This window comes from Leptinotarsa decemlineata, unplaced genomic scaffold (genome assembly GCF_025532065.1).
Source record: "Leptinotarsa decemlineata unplaced genomic scaffold, Ldec_3_MD MMD2_tig00026282_RagTag_RagTag, whole genome shotgun sequence".
NCBI lineage: Eukaryota > Metazoa > Arthropoda > Insecta > Coleoptera > Chrysomelidae > Leptinotarsa > Leptinotarsa decemlineata.
Window position 1 is genome coordinate 12,335,957 of NW_027412668.1, and position 20,323 is coordinate 12,356,279.

Here is a 20,323-nt window from a genome sequence, read left to right on the forward strand (position 1 = left end):
GTAAATTGGCACACAGCAAATATACAACGAGAATTAATTGACCTCATATACATCTCGCGTCGATTATTTACAATATCGTTGGGTATTTCAGTCATCAACTGAGTTTTTGTATGAAATTGTAAACTTGAGTGTACTTTCATACAATGTGTCTCACTCAATAACAACATAAGTCTAGGTGTACATATATATCCCTCAATTTGAGGATTACAAATTTGAATCTTGACTCATAGTCATTGTGAGTTGCAAACTCAGCATATTGTGATGTTTTGAACGGTACCATTTCACAATATACAATATACAATATACACCAGGAATTTTAGGGGATTCACCTCAGAGTGAAAGATAGTTAGGTATAAACTTTTGAAACCCTTAAACTTGTCTCAAAACACATTTATCGTAGGGTGTCCGCGACTACAAATACTCCAAGGTCAGAGATCAAAAAATCGATTTTTCACACATTTATTGCAAATATCTCGTTTCCTATGGGTTTTATGCTATAATAGAGGATGACATTCTCTACAAATTTTGTTTTATTTTTTTTCATCTTGAACAATTTTGGAGATAGAGGGTAGGGTGCTAGCAGTGTTTTAACTATTCAGAGTATTAATAATAATAATAATAATATACTTTATTGTCATTAAGAATGAATCTTGTGGACAAAGCTTGTGAAAAATAAATATAAATGTGAGTATAGAAATATAAAATATGAATATACAAACACCTACAAAACATATACACTATAGTTCAACATCGAAATTTTGTATCAACATGGTTGTGTGCAGATTTGTTTAATAATATTATCAACACATATATAATACATATATAAACATATATACTTATATATAATATTACATTAATAAACACACCCATTACACCAGACAATCAAGCATTTATATCCAAACAAGAATATAAACAAAAATCTCATGAAACTTATATTCAAATATGCACACTTTGCCACGTAAATTTATCATTATAGAAATTTTGCAAATTATAATAAGGTTTATCAGCCAGAAATGTTTTTACTCTTATAGACATTTTGTTGATCAAATTTCCCTGTCTTATATCCGAGGGCAAGTGAGGCCATAAGAATTGCATGAAGTCTCAAATAGGGACATAATTTTGTAAATGGTGCAAACCGATTCCAAAATGAACTAAGCAATCACTGTTAAAATCTTTTGCTCAGAGAATTTGTGTCTGCATGAATTACGAGGTTTAATCCTGATATCCCGTTTCTGCAGTACTACAAGTAATACAGACTACTACCCAAATCTGTATTCCATAACGTAGGTAGTATTCAACGAGGGCGTAATACACAGTTCTGGCAGTTTTGATTCCCAAATTTATTGAGTGACTCTCACTGCATAACATCCAGAAAAAAATTTGACATTTTGTTCGATATGTTCAATAAATTTGAGCTTATTTATTGTCAATGTGAATACCTAGAAATTTAGATTGAGTCTCGTTCTTGATCACTAAGTTATTACCAAATGACAGGTCATCAAGAGCACATCTGAATGATAAAATTTTTTTTAATGATAATTAAGGACAGCAAAACAGCATCAATCTGTCAATCTGTAGTCCCGATTAAAAACACACCTTATAAAGTTTATAATTTATTGATGAATATGTAATTCTAAATAATTTGCATTTTTATTGTTATATCTATTTTTTTTTCAATAATTCAGTGTCAGTATTAATTTAATAACACTACTCGTGTAATCATAAAGTTTTCAAGGATAATACTTCGATTGTTTTTTAAATCTTATCTAATTTGTACTAATCACTTACTAACAAAATCAAAAGAAAAGGAATAAATTTTCAATTTTTGTTTTTATTGAAAAATACCATTTCATACATTCATGAACGTTTAAATATAAAAAATTAAATAATAATAAGAACTACGAGTTCTAATTTCAATTTTCTTCTTCATCATCACCTTCCAGTCGCTGTAAAATTTCAAGTTCCTCTGTGTTCTCTTCTTCAACGAAATTTGACTCCGGTTTTTCCAGGATTTCGGGGTCAAAAGTACCGGATCCATTGATATCACTCTGAGGTGAAGCATTGAGACAAGCTTGCCCATTACTGACCGCAAGCTAAAGAGAATTCCAACCCTGCTTTCCTACAAATACATCACGGACCACAACTATTCTTGCAATTGCAGAATAATGTGTTGAGAAATTTTTCCGGAGCTGGTGGATTCATTGGTTCTAAATCATGTTCTAACCAAGTCTGAACTTGATAATGAACATGATTGAAATGTTGGTGAGCTGCTGCAGTTGTTGGAGATTTGATAACTGCCCAATTTTATTCAATTTTGTTAACTTAATGCATAGCCAAGACGATCGATACAGTCCTCAGATTTTGGAGCATTATAGATTGTCAATCTCGAAAATGGTTCAAAATATAGAAAAATGTTCGAACAGATGTTGTAGAGAATCCTGTACAACATTTATAATGAATGCAAATAACGTTAAATCCATATGAAACGAGATCTTTGCAATAAATATGTAAAAAAATCGATTTTTCGACCTTTGACTTTGGAATATCTGTAGTCGCGAATACCTTACGACAAGTAGGTATCGAGACAAGATTCAGGTTGCTAAAATGAATATTTATTCGATTTTTTAGCTATCTCTCATTCCAAGATTTGACTAATATTCCTAGACTATTAGTCATTGACAAAACTTGCTTGTTCATTGGCAGTTTTGATGTGTGGTCATCTAATGACGAGAGAAATATGCCATGATCAGCAAAGCATTAACCTGGTACTGGTTGGACTGTTACCACAGTAGAATACAACCAGTAGGCTCTCTTACCACGTGATCCGCCCGATTCTCATCCAACGCGTTCAGTGCTGTAATATCAACGGATTTGACGGTCCCACGGATATCGGATTAGTTATAATAAACGGTAGAGACTTGATATTGGGTTTAGTTTATTCGCTGTTGTTATTATTGTTTTTAGTTTTTGTAGTTGGTTATAAGTAATCTACCACAAAATGAGCGCAGTCCTATGGTAAAAGAACGAAATTGGCTCCGCAATTCGTTTCGAGATCACCGAGAACTTTATGAATGTATGAATGAAAGTAGTGGGAGTGGACTTACTGGTTGATTTTTACTATGTTTATATACTCGTGAAGTATTAATCCAACTAAGGAAACTACTGTCAGAGTAGCGTATTAGAAATGAAAATTTGAAATGATTATCGTGAATATTGAATATTGAAATTTGATTGATTTCTTCGGAAGTTTTTCATTTTCTTCATAATGACGGAAAAGTAGAAAGCTAAGAGATATATTCCAGAAATTAACACCTCCATTACATGATTCGACAAAAAACCTACAGTTATTGAAATACCTGCCAAAAATTAAAAAAAAATTAAAATTCTGACTCCAACTTGGAGTCAGGATGTTTTCCGTAACCATTAATAAAAAGTGACCTAATTTCTCTCCACTGTGGGAATGCTAATGCACTCTTAGGCCTTCGGAGCGTATATTAATCGGCATGTGATTAACATCTAATACTTCATTAGGTATATTATAAACAGATTGGTAATCAAGATTAAAGACGTAGTGAGTCTAAGAAGGGCAAATGAATTTCGGGCACTATTAGCTCGGTAAATCGGTGGGCAGATACGGACCAAGAGTTATTTCTGTCGGTGTTTAAATAAGTGCTTTGTGGTGTTCGATAATGACTGAAGAAAGCAATAGCTTGAGTTCATGAATTTTAGAATCATTAGGTTGATTGAATTTCAAGTGGAAGGTATTAAACTCCCGTTGAAGAGATTTATTAAACTAATACGTTCATTTGTATACTATTTACATGGATTCCGATATAGAACTAAGGATTACCACTGTTATACTGATAATAGTATATTATTACGTACCAAGTAGTATTAGAAATCGATTACCCACGAGCCAGAAATTGTAAGCCGAGTGCGATAATTCGTTGGTGGACTTAATTGGCCTTATCCTCGAGCTGCGTACTATACTTTTTCTACTACTAACCGTAGTACAATATATTTTTTTGAGATTATGGCTTTAGATTTCAAACTCATTCTGTCAATCAGTCGGAACTCAAATGAATGATTTGAAAATTGGTAACAATATTTTCTACAAATTATTTTATTCGGGTTCATTTTTGTTCTAAGTTTTTGCTGAATCTTTTCTGAAAACGAAGTTATGTTTTTCTTTCCTCTCCAACTCATAAAATTTTCGAAATTACTCATTTTGAATTTTTACGAGATACTGAATGACAGCTTATAATTAAATCAAGTGGTTGATGTTGGTTCTCGAATAAAACTAAATTCATTATCAACCCACAAACTGTTGAACAATAAATTTACTGAAAATAATATTTTTATTGCGATTTTACAGGGAATTTGAAGTTTGTTTTTAGTTTTTTCGAAAAAAAATCAGGTTTCAAAGAACATGTTATAAACACACCCATTTCTTGATTAGAGCTTAAGTTTCATATCCTTTCATGACATCGTTTCCTATGCATAGCATTTTATGCTATGCCACACAAATTTTCATGGATATTATTGATAGATTGTTTTTGAGTTCAGAACTACTCATATATATTATGAAGTCAGTGCCGAAAGAAAAAAGAAACCGTTTTGAACAAGACTAAACAATGCAGTTATATAAATTGTCATCGATACTTGGATTCACAGAGCGATATTCTGATGAAACTTATGAATCAGGTGAATGAAACATTTTTTTCTATACAATTGTTACATTATTTATAAGTAGAATACTATATGTCAAAACGATTTTCCTCACAGCAGTAGGACGACCAGAATATCCGTACTTCGTTCAGTACCTCATTGTCTTTGATAATTTTGTACTTGTGATATACTGTTTGGAACCTTTGGTGTAGTAATGAATATTACTGGAGTTTTTTCCCAACACCAAATCGTTATTTTTACACCTTGAGGTGTAAAAACTCCAGTAATATTCGTCTTTGATAATGTCTACGGCAATCGTAGACGAAACGTGAGACATAAATAACTTCAGACCACGGTCAACAAACTTTTTGAATAATGTGGACTGTTTTGTTTGATTAATTTTTCAGACTCAAAATCATGTACTCACTCTTATTTCTAAATTTAACATAATTAAATGTTTAAAAATATGAAGTTTGGTAAAGTAACTTAAGTTCTTTTGCCATGCAGAACTGAACAAAATCGGTGATTATTTGATGATTTTATAACATATCTCAAAAACCGGAGGATCAGCAGATTCAAAATTTTGGAAAAAGGTGATAACCTTTCATATTAGTCAGAATGGCAGAAGAAATGAACTTTAAACGTTGTTTACTGTCAATCTTCAAGCATAGCCCACTGACTAATAAGAAAGTGTTTCTTCCTTATTCAGAGGAATCGGGCAAATTTCGGATATGCAGTTGGTTAGTACCTCGTCCACTAGATGGAGTGACATTTTGTTGTTCGCTCCAACTTAGGAAGAGGAATGAAATACTCTGAAAGAATTCCGATTTTCAATTATGGAATATCATTGACTTCAGGTCGATGATGGTCACTATCTTGCACTGATGAGTGGCTAATGAACCCGAACCCGGTCTGCAAGTGTGCCCGTTCCACAATTGAGGGTCGACTCTTTGCCAATTGCATATGTAGGATATTTTCTGTAAAGATTCCTACACTGACGCCTGTCGGATATAATCCAACGCCCTTCGTGGTATTAGCCAGGGGAGTAGTTATTTTCTGATAGGCGTCAGTCCATTTACACTACTGTGTAGGTATATTCGGGACTGGCTTGAATGTTTAAAGTTCATTTTTTTAAAAGATGACAAAATAACATTGTCCGACTAGATGTGTCATTTACCCATCTGGGCGAAATCGGTTTCACGGGTAAATATAGTCAAATAACAAATAATTGGCGATCCAACACCATACAGGCTGTTTCGATCTGCCATAGGTTTCATCAGAAGTGCTAGGCCGAACCACGCAGGCATTGCTTGATTCAACTGTTCATGAATGATAATTTTAAGTGAAAGATTTTATTTCAATTTTGAACCAACGACAGTTATCAATTTCATGAAATCCGCGTTACTGGTTGTCATTCGTCTGAAAAACTGGCAGTTATTTCTCCTCAGAGTTTTTGTCGTTTTGTCCATTACGGTCCTGTCCTGTAATGACGGAGTTTAACGTTAACGGCGACGGCTTGTACGGCACTTCATGGTGAATATCTGATGAGTCTAATTGGATACCTTGCCGGATATAATTAGTATCTGGTACGAGATCAGTTTATGATAAACACATCTACGACTGACAGATATCTATGGCTAGAAAATTTAATGGGTAAACATAGAAATTGTTTTCTCACTTTTTCTTGTCAATTACCAGCCAATCCAAGAAGAAATGAAATACCCGAGTGCTCGGGTAAGTTATTGAGCAGACATACTTAAGTGAAATGGCAGATGGTTACTACTATTGGATCGGTATACATCAAATGTTTTGATATCCATGAATTGAGTTGGGTCAATTATTGCCGTATGGTGAGACAACTGATAAATTGCCAAGACAAAGAAGTGAAATTCATGTGAATCATGTTGACTGACAACTGTCACAACATAATTATAACATTCAAGTTTTCTTTGAAAGTCACTGCAGAGCTTTGTCGTCTAAGCAGGTCACTGTCATCACTAGAAGTTCGCTTACAAAGAGCTGCAGTTAACGTCAATTTATTACTGTATAACGAACGGATTTGAAAACTGATATCAAATGAAGCATGAAAATTGAGACAAAAGTGTAGTCTAATAAATCACAGGAAAGATCTTCGACTTTCCAGAGAATATATTTTTTTTCTAGAGAAGCCGTCGTGAAATGTCTTCTTGTCTTCTTTCACAAATGTCAAAATCTTGAAATAATAGTACTGAGATGTACTATTATTTCGAGGAGAATGTTGCAGTACCTCCTACTTTCTTCTTCACACCTACGGATATCTATGAAACAGAAGATATGTTTGGTGACATCAAAAATTAAAAACGGTGGGGTGGGATGCCATTTCTTTAAAAAAATCTGATAACTCTTCCTGACAAGTCTTTAAGTGCGTAGGCGAAGGCAATAAATTTCTCAATCTCTAAAGGTATGTTCCCATCGTGTCTGAAGATTGCCACAATCATTCCTCTACCTACATAAGGAAAGCGATCTTGACAACCTAGCTAATTTTAGGTCAATTGCTTTGCTACCCGTCTTGTCTGAAGTTATAGAAAAACTGGTAAAATACGAGTAATATCCTTTCTCAATATAATAAACAATATAATAAACGCATTCCAGTTCGGCTGCCAGTCTTCAAAAGGTACACAAGATACCATATTTTCACTTCTGGAAAACCCGTACACCAATCTTAATGAAAGAGAATCTGCGGCAGCCATCTTTTGTGACCTAACCAAGGCCTTCGATTGTGTAGACCACATACTACTTCTTCGCAATCTAGAAGTTTACGGATTTAGAGGATCTGCACTTCTTTGGTTTGAGTCGTACCTTTCTCATCGCCGGCAGAATGTTCTGTTAGATGGAATTTCATCAGAGGAACGTTTCATTGGCAGTGGGATCCCACAAGGTTCCATTTTGGGACCGGTGTTGTTTCTCATTTATGTCAATGACGCAGTCCATGTTGACATAAGTGGTAAATTCAAATGTTTCGCTGACAACACCACTATCCTCTGGCATAGCAATATTTGTATATGTTCAGCTGGGCTTGATATTGTCACGGTACGGTCAATATAATCCTCCATCAGAGCAATTAATTCGATTAAATATGGAACTACCTGTGGAATATGTAGAACGTTTTCGCACCACGTTTACTCTGAATGATAATACGCATCCACAGAGACGTCGTACAGTGCGTACAGAAGAAGTCATTGTTGCTGTAGAGTGTAGCGTAGAGGAAGACCCGAATCAGTCTAAAACGATGCTGGTCAGAACGTTACAGTCAATGGTAATCGCTATAGAACCATGTTTACTGACTTTTCGTTCATCAATTGAACAACCATGATGTGCAGGAGCTGTGGTTTCAACAAGACGGCGCAACATGTCACACAGCTCGTACCAGAATTGATTTATTTAAGGAAAAAGGAAACGTTTAGTAACCGCATAGATTCACGTCTCAGACCCGTGAATTGGCCTCCAAGATCGTGCGGGGTATGTGAAGTTGCTAGTCTAAGCCGCTAAGCCCAAACGATTGACCACTTGGATGACAACATTCGTTATTGCCGAAATACGGTCACAAATGTTGGAAAAAGTCATCAAAAATTAGACCTCCAGATCAGAACACGTCCGAGCCAGCCATGGCGGTCATATGCCAGAAGTCATATTTAAAGTAAATTTCATGTCATTTTAAAAATTCATCTAAATTTTGTTTCATTTGATATAAAAGTTCTATATCTCCATACAAGACACCCTGTATAAAAAATAGACAGATACATATTAGGATGAAATTAAAAAATGACTGTACTTTTCACGGTAAACATTGAACGAAAAATAATTCAGAAATATATCATCATACAAACACAATATGTATAACAAATATTAGGTGGAGACGAAAAACCGAGCAAAAGTTGAGAATTATTTTTGTTATTCGAGATAAAAACCGAACTGAATACACTTACCAGTGCTTTATTGAAGGAAATTAATCTGGAATTGAAAGATTTCAGAAAGGGGAGGTGTTCCATTTGAAAAACGGAACATTTGAAAAACAGCTCCAACACTTTTTCTCAGTCTACTTTGTATATGAGAACCCACGTAAAACTTTTTCTTATTCTCAGCAGCCACAATCAAGAAAGAAATTATTAAAAGGTTACACTGAGGGAATCGATACAAAAAAACATTCAGAAATTCTTGAACTCCAACCCGTTCAAACTTCATGTCATCCTGTCACCAGGAACGAAATATTCAGATTACGTCACATCAACCATGTTGTTCTTTACCGAGCAGTCTGAAAGATTCGGGAAGTTCGTTACCTTCCCAGGGTTCATGGTCTTCTACCGAAAATTCATTCACCACCTCCCTAGTTCTCGACTCTCCTGATCTTTGCGATGTCGTAATAACCCGTATTTCGACCCCGGACAAGGTTGTTTGTAGTAGAAGTAATATCCCTTATGATTAATTACCATTTTCTTTGATAAGGCAGTCCACTTATGGGATTTTTTTTTCTCTCTAGATCCATGGCTTGTTGAATAGAAATATATATTTTTTGCTGTAGTACGTACAATGGTTGTCAGAAATATTGAGCGAAAGTAATTTTTTGTGGAGAAAATCAGAGTTTTTATCGACTTTCTTTGGGTATTTTCACCTTTCACAATCTGAAAATTATGAAAATTGTAATCCACACACCTGTAGAAAAAGGAAACTTTTCAGTTCACCTCGATAAGTTATTGCGGATAAGTAGAATTTTCTAGTAGTTAACTTGTATTTAATAATTTTGCCTATCAAAAAAAGAACTCAAAAATTATACGGTTACTCATACCAACGTTTCAGATTCTAAAATCTGCCTCTGTTTCAGAATTCAAAACAATCTAAAGATTTGGGAAAGAAAGTTTTTGGCTTTCTACTACTCCATCTTGATACAACAAAAGATGAGGGAATCTTCCAAAGAAAGGAAGGAAGTAATCAATTTGAAAATAAGTAACTCTATACATGGATGTGTAGATCATGCAAAGAAGTAACTTTCAGACACAAACTGAGAGAAATTCCTTCTGAAACAGCTACTTTCATATAAACATTGAATTACACGAAAGAAAAAAATTCTTACGAAACAAATATTTCTATATGAACACTGAATTATATAGAAGATACTTTTCTCTACTCAGTTTGTATTTCGAACATTCGTTGTGGATTGAAATCAGATAGCATTCACATGAGTTCTACTTTGAATGAATGGTAACAAATTGCACTTACATGGAACACTGTCATCCTCACTGGTATACACGATGTTTCGCCGTAAGACACTTGCCCTAAGGCTCTTCAGCACCAAATTGGATAACATTATAGAAAATACACACAATTCATTCATGAATTACGATTTTTAATGTCACAGAATAAGCTGGATCTGCTTATGTTATCGATGACATCGTAATGACATTCATTAACCTATTTGATTTAATCCCAGCCAAGAGGAATCTCATTTGAATTGAAGGGGTTATATTTTTAGGAGTGATTAATTTTTGGGAAAGAAAGTTTTTGGCTTTCTACTCTCCATCTTGATACAAAAAAAAAGGATGAGGGAAACTTCCAAAGAAAGGAAGGAAGTAATCAATTTGAAAATAAGTTACTCTATACATGGATGTGTAGATCATGCAAAGAAGTAACTTTCAGACACAAACTGAAAGAACATTTAAAGCAGAACTCATGTGAATGATATCTGATTTAATCCACAACGAATGTTCGAAATACAAACTGAGTAAAGTATCTTCTGTATAATTCAGTGTTCATATAGAAGTATTTGTTTCGAAAGAATTTTTTTTCTTTCGTAAAATTCAATGTTTATATGAAAGTAACTGTTTCAGGAAGAATTTCTTTCAGTTTGTGTCTGAGAGTTACTTCTTTGCATGATCTACACATCCATGTATAGAGTTACTTATTTTCAAATTGATTACTTTCTTCCATTCTTTGGAAGATTCCCTCATCTTTTTTGTATCAAGATGGAGTAGTAGAAAGCCAAAAACTTTCTTTACCAAAAATTAATCACTCCTAAAAATATAACCCCTTTCAATTCAATCTAAAGATAATAGCAGTTTTTTTATGATTCGCTTCATTTGTAAACTTCCTCGACAGATGTCAAAGGAGTTTTGGAATGTAAAATATGCCAATCTTGAATTGAAAGGAGTTTATTTTCAGAAAAGATTAATTTTTGGCTTACTGTTTCTCCATCTTTATACAAAAAATGTGTGAATATTCCAAAGAAAGGAAGGGAGCAATCGATTTAAAAGAAGTAAACTCTCTACAAGTATGTGTAGATCATGCAAATAAGTAACTTTCATACATAAACTGAGAGAAAAAGCCTTCCCGAAATAGCTACTTTTATATAAACATTGAACTACACGAAAGAAAAATACTTTCCAAACAAATACTTTTATTAAATATACTGAATTATACATAAAACACTTTTCTCTATTCAGTTTGTATCCCAAACATTCGTTATGGAATTGAATCAGATATTAATCACAGGATTGCTACACAATATAGTAAATGAAAGAGGTAAAAAATTTCACTTAGATGGAACACTGTCATCGTCACTGGTAGACAGACATTCGATGTTTCGCCATAAGTACCAACTCTGGATAACATTATAAGATAAAGCACTCAATTCATTCATGAAATTACGACATTATGTCGCGATTGAGTTTATTCTACTGATGTCAATGACATGAGTAGAATAACGACATTCATTCGCTCAATTGATCAAATCCCAGCCATAGGAATCTTGTTTAAATTGGAAGGGATATATTTTAAGGAGGAATTTTCGGGAAAATTTTTTGGCTTTCTACTTCGCCATCTTTATACAAAAAAATATGGGAATCTTCCAAAGAAAGAAAGGAAGCAACTGATTTCAAAAAGGTTAACTCTATACAAATATGTCTAGATCTAGATCTAGAGAAGTAACTGCATTGCACTGTTAGGAACCTTTGGTGTAGTAATGAATATTACTGGAATTTTTTCCCAACAACAAACCGTTATTTTACGTGTTTTGACCACCAAGTGATCACCCTCAAGCGGAAGATCGAGGTGTTAAAATAACGGTTTGGTGTTGAGAAAAAACTCCAGTATTATTCATTGTTTGCCTAGAGTTAACTTTTTTGCAATCGACTGCTTTCTTTTTTTGTCAGATTCCCACATTTTTTGAATAAAGATAGAGAAGTTTTGTTGATTGACTTTTGAAACATTCGATTTAGTACGAAGTGTTCTCTGATGTTAGTCTGTTGCAGTTTTACCACTAACCATATTTTTCTTCAAGACGGGTAGCCAAGAATGATCCATTTCTAATAACCTGTTCGAAATACACTTCTCAGATACTTCAGTGAAAATTTCACAACAAAGTGTTTCTTGACCATATCTGGAAGACCGTATTATAGGAAAGACCATTTATACCATTGAAATTTTCTTGTAATGTGTAAATGATGTACAAATTATTTGTATAGAAATGAACTGAGTATGTACGTAGTGGTTTCAGAAAAATCATGAGGATTTGTGGAAAATATTCGGGTAATATAAAAACTAAAATACAGTTCTCTATTCAAAACATTGAGATTACATGAAACTTATCAGAGAACTTGTCACTGTTTGAAGATGAAACCATAATTTATTCAACAACTAGACCATGAATATTCACACCTTGAAAATGCACATGATGAGAATTACAAATAGTCAACACCTTTGAAACGGTGTATAATTCAAATAGTACCTACTTTGTTTTATATTTCATCAGGTGCTACTAAATTATTGTGATTTAGAAAATTACTTAATTATATCTCAAACACCAATTATGTTGGAACAAGTATCAGCCTTCAGGTATATAATTACGTTTGAGGTAATATTTACTCAATATAATTTTCTCACTTCGCCACTATACTGGGAAATTATCCGATGTTGAATATTCAACTACCTAACATGCATGTAAAGTTGAGGAAGCATTCTATGTTGAGCATAGGCTAAGGGTTTTGAGATTATAGATATTCGGTTTTCACCAAAATTCGTGTCATTAAAAAAATCAAATGATAACGAGAATAGGAAAGACAATTATAAAATGTTAGGTCTTATAGTTTTTCTGTCCAAATTCATCATTGTTTTGTAAGTACCTATTACAAAACAATGATGAATTTGCAAACAAAAAAATCATAATTTTTTTGTTTCCAGTATCACAGAATCATATTTTCAGTTATTGAAAGAATCAAATTATTATCAAACATATTTCTGATTTGAAATATACCTCTTAGATAAGTAAATAAGTAACAAGTCCCATAACGCAAAAAAAAATACTGAATATTGCAAATAGTTTATCAACTACGGAGCAGGACTTTACCTTTTATATAAACAACTTTTTACTGTGATCATTCTGTAAATGAAATCTAACCTTTTTCTCCCAGTGGACAATTTTTAATATTTTGAGTTAGAAAAATGTAAATAACTGGAGACATAAAAAATGCGTCAACATTAATTGAAACATAGATTCATCATTTTTAATTAAAGATAACACGTTTGTCTTTCCTTTCCTTTTCTAGTATTTGTATATAAATTTTATTTTACCATGGACTTTGAATTTTGAAATTCCACGTGACTTGTCGACAATTCTTTGTAACTGAATGGTATTACATAAATATTGATATAATAATAATCTATTTGTACATACATATATGTAAATATGTAATTTGTTAATTCCACCTTAGATTTTATAAAAGTAAGGTGAATAATACAAATACAAAATACAAAGTAGGTATAAGTGAGATAATAAATTGATTAGATACGTTCAGAGAGCAGTGAATGAGGGAAGGGGTTGAGATTATTCAGTAAGTATATAGTATTTCGAACTCAAAATTTGCACTGAGATCATTCAATTTTTTCCAGTCATTTGGTTTATTTCATCTAATGAGGGGAAATTATCTTGACACTGATTAAAAGATGTGTAGATCATGTATATGAGTTTCTTTCAGACACAAACTAAACGAAAAACCTCTCTCGAAATAACTTTTTTCATATAAACTTTGTTTTGTAATCCTCATTGGCGGACATCGATGTTTCGAAATGAGACACTTGACATATTCCGTCTTAGAGATGGAGATGAGAATTTAAATGAAATAATCTTCTAATAGGACTTTTATATCAAAGATAGATTAGGTAAAATAGAAAAATCGAAAGTGCATGGTAAACGAAACCTCAGAGGAATTCGGCTGTGCAAATAACAAGACGATCATTGGATAGAACATTTAACTAGATACGTTTTTTTCGATTTCTTACTTTGTCTTATCTCATTGTAATGTATTGTCGAAATGAAAATAGTATCGAAAGTGAATAAATCCGGTTGTTTCTCGACGAATTTTTTGGGTTTTTTCACCTTCCACAATCTGAAGAGTATGAAAATTGTAATGGAAAACTTCATACAGGTGCAGAAATTTACAGCATGAGTTTAAAGTATTTTTTACAAAACAAAGTTAAGATGAGTATCTAAATGAGTTCTTTGATTTTTAGATAGGCAAAAATATCAAATACGACAAGTTACTGAAAAACATAACATTTTTCTTTGTGAGAAATACTTTGCTTTTACGTAATAACTTCTCCATTACAATTTTCGTATCATTCATATCGTGGAAAATGACAAAGTACCCAAGAAAAGTCAATGAAATTTACTGATTTCGGCATTTTCCTTTTCAAAAAATTGAAAAATACGAACGTTCTTGCTACTTTTAAGTGTTTATTATCTCAAAAAAAGTAAAACTTTGAAAAAGTACTTCGATATTAAAGTATAAAATTGTATTTCAGAGGAAAAATATATCTGAATGGGTATAAAACCATAATATATTCAATATCCAATCGAATCGTTTGACATAGCTGGCAACTATATTTGAAGAAATTGGCTTTTGAATAGGAAGGACCACTTCTATTGTATGATTGTGAAAACATAATTTCATATTCTATTGAAAGCCTAGCAAAATATATAATTACATCAAAAATTTTCGACTTGGGTCCACTACCGGTTAAATTGAAACTGGCATTGGTTTTTTGTTGAAAATATTGGCTTCAATGAACTATAACTATTTTCAACTGTATACACTACTGAATAATGCCATGTACAATGATTTCATTGTCATATTATTGGAAAATTTAAATTTTTCATCGTAGGAAGAATTGGAACCTCCGGAATTAAATTGAATTACTTTGTCCTAACCAGAACAGAAATACTTTCTCTCGACGCGCGTTTCGCTAATCAAGTTAGCATCATCAGAAATGATGGTAACCGAATTATAGTCATCGAGAAATGATGGAAAGCGAAACGAAAATCGGGAGACAGTATTTTTGTTGTAATGTGGGAAAATTGTTTATAATAGGGTTGTTTTTATTGACTTTCCAAACACACGTGGGAAATTTACCTCAATCACCAATAATGTTGAATGAAACATGCGTGATCTCTTCCTGGAATCTCCAATATCAGTAATTATGGGAAAAATGTATTTAATACTGTAAATCACTTCGTGTGCATATTATCCTAGAGTGAACAAATCACGTCTAATAATTTGCTTCAAATGACCTGTCACCGATGCATGAAAGGCACTGATGATTAATATCCAACTCTAGAAAGCAAAAGAGCCATTAGTTAACCTCTGAAATAACGGTGTTTTTTCGAAAGATTAATAAATTCACTTAAGGACTAATAGAAACGTTTCTTAGAATTCCCGAGATTCGAACACCGACAGATTAGATTGCATTTAATTTGTCAATGTTTCAACGTAGTGCTTTCCCATTTTTCTATGTCGTTTGTGACAGGTGACGACCGTATTGTCTAGAGGTTAGATTTACGATTCGGTTCAAGCTTGGTGACGCATGAAGGGTTGTTTTTTTATAAAAGTTTCGGTAGAAAAAAGGATAGACCTCCATCTTCCCATAAATTATTTATTTGTACTAATTTGAATGTCAAAATGTTGGGTAACTAAGTAAACGGATATGGATGACAATAATTTCATTTCGTTTTCGAGCTTCAAAATGACTTGTCATTTCATCATTTCATTAATTAATTACAAAACAACAGAATTTTCATAATGTCAAAACTGTTTGTTCAAACTAATTAATACAGTTTATTGTATGATTTTCACTATAAAGGATTTTACTAGAACCGCGACACGTGCTTCGCTATACAATAGTTTTCTCAAGCATAAACTAAAACTGAAAGTTACTTCTGAAATACAACCATTTTTTACTCTAACCTTTTACTACTCGTATGCCTAATTTCTAATGAATGGATCTACCTGAAAAGATCAGGTATGAATTCATTAACTATATCATAAATGTTTCGAAAGTACCGTAAATATACCTGGAAATAAACAAATTCAATAATGGCGAATTAACTCAGTTTGATCGTTCATAATATATTGAGAATTTTTGAATTTGTTTATTTCCATACTCTCCATGGCATATTTGGAATTTATTTTTCCATTAAGGAAACTATATTAGTGTTCCTCCATGCGGGCTTTGAACGTTCTTCCAGTTTGACCTATATAAAACATCGTACATGACCCACATGATAATTTATACACTCCCTATGTTTCTGAAACTGAACTTTTATCTTCGTTATTCTCAATGTGCATTCCTAAGTTGTTGTTGGTTTTGAAAACAAAATTTACACCTTTGCTGTGCAGAAAATCTGAAATATTTGTAGTGGATTGGACTAAGTAGGTTAAGGTTCTATAACTTTTATCCTGCTCTCTACGAATTGGGTAAACTTCTTTCAAAGCTTGACTATATAACTTTTTTGATAATAAAGAATGTATCAGACTGCTATCGTAATCATTGTTGATGGCTATTTGTTTTATTATGTTCAGTTCTTTATTGAAATTCACGTCTGACAAGGGCACATTTATCAGTCTGGGGACCATACTGTTGAAAGCTGCTACTTTGTGCTAACACGAGTGGGTGGACGAATTATATATGATATCTGTATGTGCCGGTTTACGATAAATTGAAAAATCATGTTTGTTGTTAACTTTTGTTATTGTCAAGTCCAAAAAATGTATAACGTCGTCCTTTTCCATCTCCATTGTGAATATGATAGAAGGGTGGAGAGAATTAATGAAATTCAAAAAGTTATTCAATTGTCTGTTCGTTTCTGTAAAACATACCAGGATAGCAGCCACATATCTATACCAATACACGAGACTTCTTACCAGTGGGTTACTGTGTATTTTTCTCTCTAAATCGTCCATGAAAATATCTGCCCTAATAGGACTAAGTGGATTTCCTATTATGAGACCCTTTGCAGGATGAGTAAAAAGTTTCATTAAATTGAAGATAATTCTGTGACATACACACCGTAAGCTAGTCTAATATTTACTTTTCCACCACCAGATTGATAGACTTTTCGTCCAATAGATTCTCTACAAGAGTAATCGTTTCATTCGAAGGAATACTTGGAAACAGATTCTTTACATCGAATGAAATCAATTTGGCATTATCCGGCATTATCACTTCATCAAATGTTAGGTAACCACGAAGACAAAATAATGAAAAGTGAAAAGTCGGTTGAAAGGTAAGACCTCCTTAATCTTTAGCTCACACAAGTTTAGAATCCTGGGGATTTGTTGTTCGTAGGGGGAGACAGGTGATTAACGAAAAACCAGAGAGTTGTTAGGTCTATAACAGAATGAATAATTTATTTTCCTGTGCAAGTATGTTTTTTCTTCAATATTGTTTGGACTTAACGAGCTATTGACATCTGTTTTGAAGAACACATATATGTTCCAAGATACCAGAATTGTAGCTTAGAGAATGGCCATAGATTAAAACACTATCTGAAATTCTTGAGATCGGTACACGACACTAGACTTTTAGATGCCTACGAAAGTCTGGAAATAGTGAAGTCAGGCATGAGAACTCTTACAAAAAAGGCCACTGTTCACTTTCATGAGGATCACTATGTTAAACATTTGTGACTTTCACGAGATTTTTCGTTAATGTGAGAATGTATCTTGTCAGATGTAAATGGACAAAGTAAGAATTGAAAATAAGTCTGGTTTATATCATAAACCGAAAAAAGTATTGCAGTTCTGGTGTTTCAGTACTTGTTTCGGTTTCATTATTCCATTTAAAACAAAGGAATCAAAAATATTGAAAAACTCTCACTAATAATTATAAAACGTCTGGTTCCAAGAATTTGAAATTTGCTCAAGTCTTCCTTTGGAATTACTAAGTAATAATTATTGGAAAATGCTTCTTCAATCAAGGTTGCAATTTTTCGTGGTGTATTGCAGAAACCTCAGTCAAAACTGTTAGAACTTGATTTCACTGAAATTTTATACATGTTCATTCATGCATAGCTATATACATTATTAGTGTTCATTTTTATTGTTTTTATCTAAAAACAAATTGTTATTGTTCATGAAAGCATTAAATTTTCAGTAAATCATAAAAATGTTTCAAATTGAGAAAAAACTAGAAGTAACAATTTTCACCACATTGTTAGAAGTATCAATCAAATTTTTTTCCTGAATGAAATAATTCGCAGATACGGGATTTTTAATGTTCTTTTGATTTAGAGGAATAATGATAAAGCTTGTAATGCATTGTGAATAGTTTAGCAGCTATATATCAGAAGGAAATTAATAATAAATTGAATGAACAAGAACAATACATCGATAAAATATTAATTTTGGCGAATGCGATGGGTCTCGAGAATTATTCATTTATTGTCCTTTATGAATGTTAAAAAAAACTAATAAAGAAAAAATGATGTTCATGTGAAAAGTTCTTCCAGATGGTTTCTTTTGTTCGATTTTCACACAAAAAATGCGATTTGTCTACAAATTTTTCTAAAGATTTTATTTTTATATTTATTGATTTTGAAGCTCTTTCCTTCGGTATATAATTCATCAATTGCAAGCCAAATCGACGTTTTAATAGCATAAGTTTACTTGAGTCCCAGTTCTAGATTGAGAACTCTTTATGTGACTGGAATTTATGTTGAACTGTTTGGTGTATAGTAAATAGAGAAAGACAAAAATTAGGTATAATCAAGAATCTGAACTTAACTGTTTTAGATAGATTTCTCTCTTTGAGTTCACAAACACATTTGAAGCATCTCTAACCCAAAAGAGCTTAGTACCAATTTGACATTTTTCGGATTATTACAAAAACTGTTTTCTCCATAGACTTATGGTTGGTTTCAGATATTATAACGTATACGAAATAATCTTACGCACATAAAAAAACAATAGTCCTTCAGGTCCGAATTCCCCGATACATACATCAATAAAAGATTCAAACTTGATTTCTTTCAAGTCGGAAAAACTTTAATTTTTCGTACTTTCATTGAAATATTTCCATTTTTTATATCCTCTCAATCTCCTTTGTGTTTCTCGTTAAAATACCCGTAGACCCAAAAAGTAGTTTCAATGTATTTCATAATCCTAACATTTCAAAATACAAATTATTTTCTTTATAATTGACATTATTTGTTAATTTAATGGATACTGCGCTAGATATTATCTTATCCCGATGAAGATTTAGTTGGAACGTATAAAATTTGAGTTATTTCAAAACTTGGTAAACTCTGAACAAAATGGAGTCACAGAATTAATCATTCTCTATTTTTTTTGTGTTAATTTCAGTACATTCCATTTTATCTCAACTTTATACACATGCTTCTCTTCAACCAAATTTACACTTCGTATTTGTCTAACTAACCCTCAATGATTCGAGATCAATATCCTCATTCATAACTTAAGAGGGTTGATAGCGTTTCTCGATGTTCTATTCTCCTGGTTTGTCGTGACCGCAGAATCTTACCTACTGCTTCCCATTAGCGACTAGGTCACATTTTCCGGGTCACAGGTGAATGAACTTCAAACAATGAGGGTGTCCAACGGTTAGGAAGAGTTTACATGACAGCGACGGGGGTTTGGCGGTGGGAGATCAGGGAAAATCTATAATAATAATAATAATAATTTATTTAGCCACTGAGGTACAATATGTACATATGGTATGTCAACAGGTACTATTTATACTAAACCTATACATTTAAAATATAGCAAGTAAGTAAGGTATAAAGTTTAAAATCTCAATGAGAGTTTGTTAGTATACTAAACAAAATAAAACTCAGCTGAAGTTGCCATCCAGATACTCTTGTACATTATAAAAATATTTTTCAATAAAAAATTCCTTAGTTCTTTCATAAAAAATATTGTCTGATTTGGAATTTTTTAAAAAGTTGGGTATTTTATTATAAATCGTAATAGCACTATACTGGGGAGAGTTTTTAAATTTAGATGTGGTGTGGGCTGGTATTCTCAATAAGCTACCATGCCGCGTGTTATGATTGTGGGATGATGCATTGGTTGCAAAAGTGGACAGACTTTTTTTTTAGCAAAATTAACACATTTGAACAGATAAATTGATGGTGCCGATAATAGTTGCATTCTGACAAATATCGGTTTACAGCTATCTCTATATTCCATATTGAAAATCAATCTTACAATACGTTTTTGTGCTACAAATATCCTATTGAAATCTCTATCAGAACCCCAAGACATTATATTGAGTGAAATATGGGAATAAGCCATAGCAAAATAGATTGCCAATAGACCTTGTTGGTCAACACAGT

The 20,323-nt window shown here is 32.7% G+C and overlaps 1 protein-coding gene across 1 annotated transcript in view; it reads right to left on the reverse strand.

The window, feature by feature from the left end:
• Ppn (proteoglycan-like sulfated glycoprotein papilin) overlaps positions 1 to 20,323 on the reverse strand; it is a 258,367-nt gene that overhangs the window by 86,228 nt on the left and 151,816 nt on the right.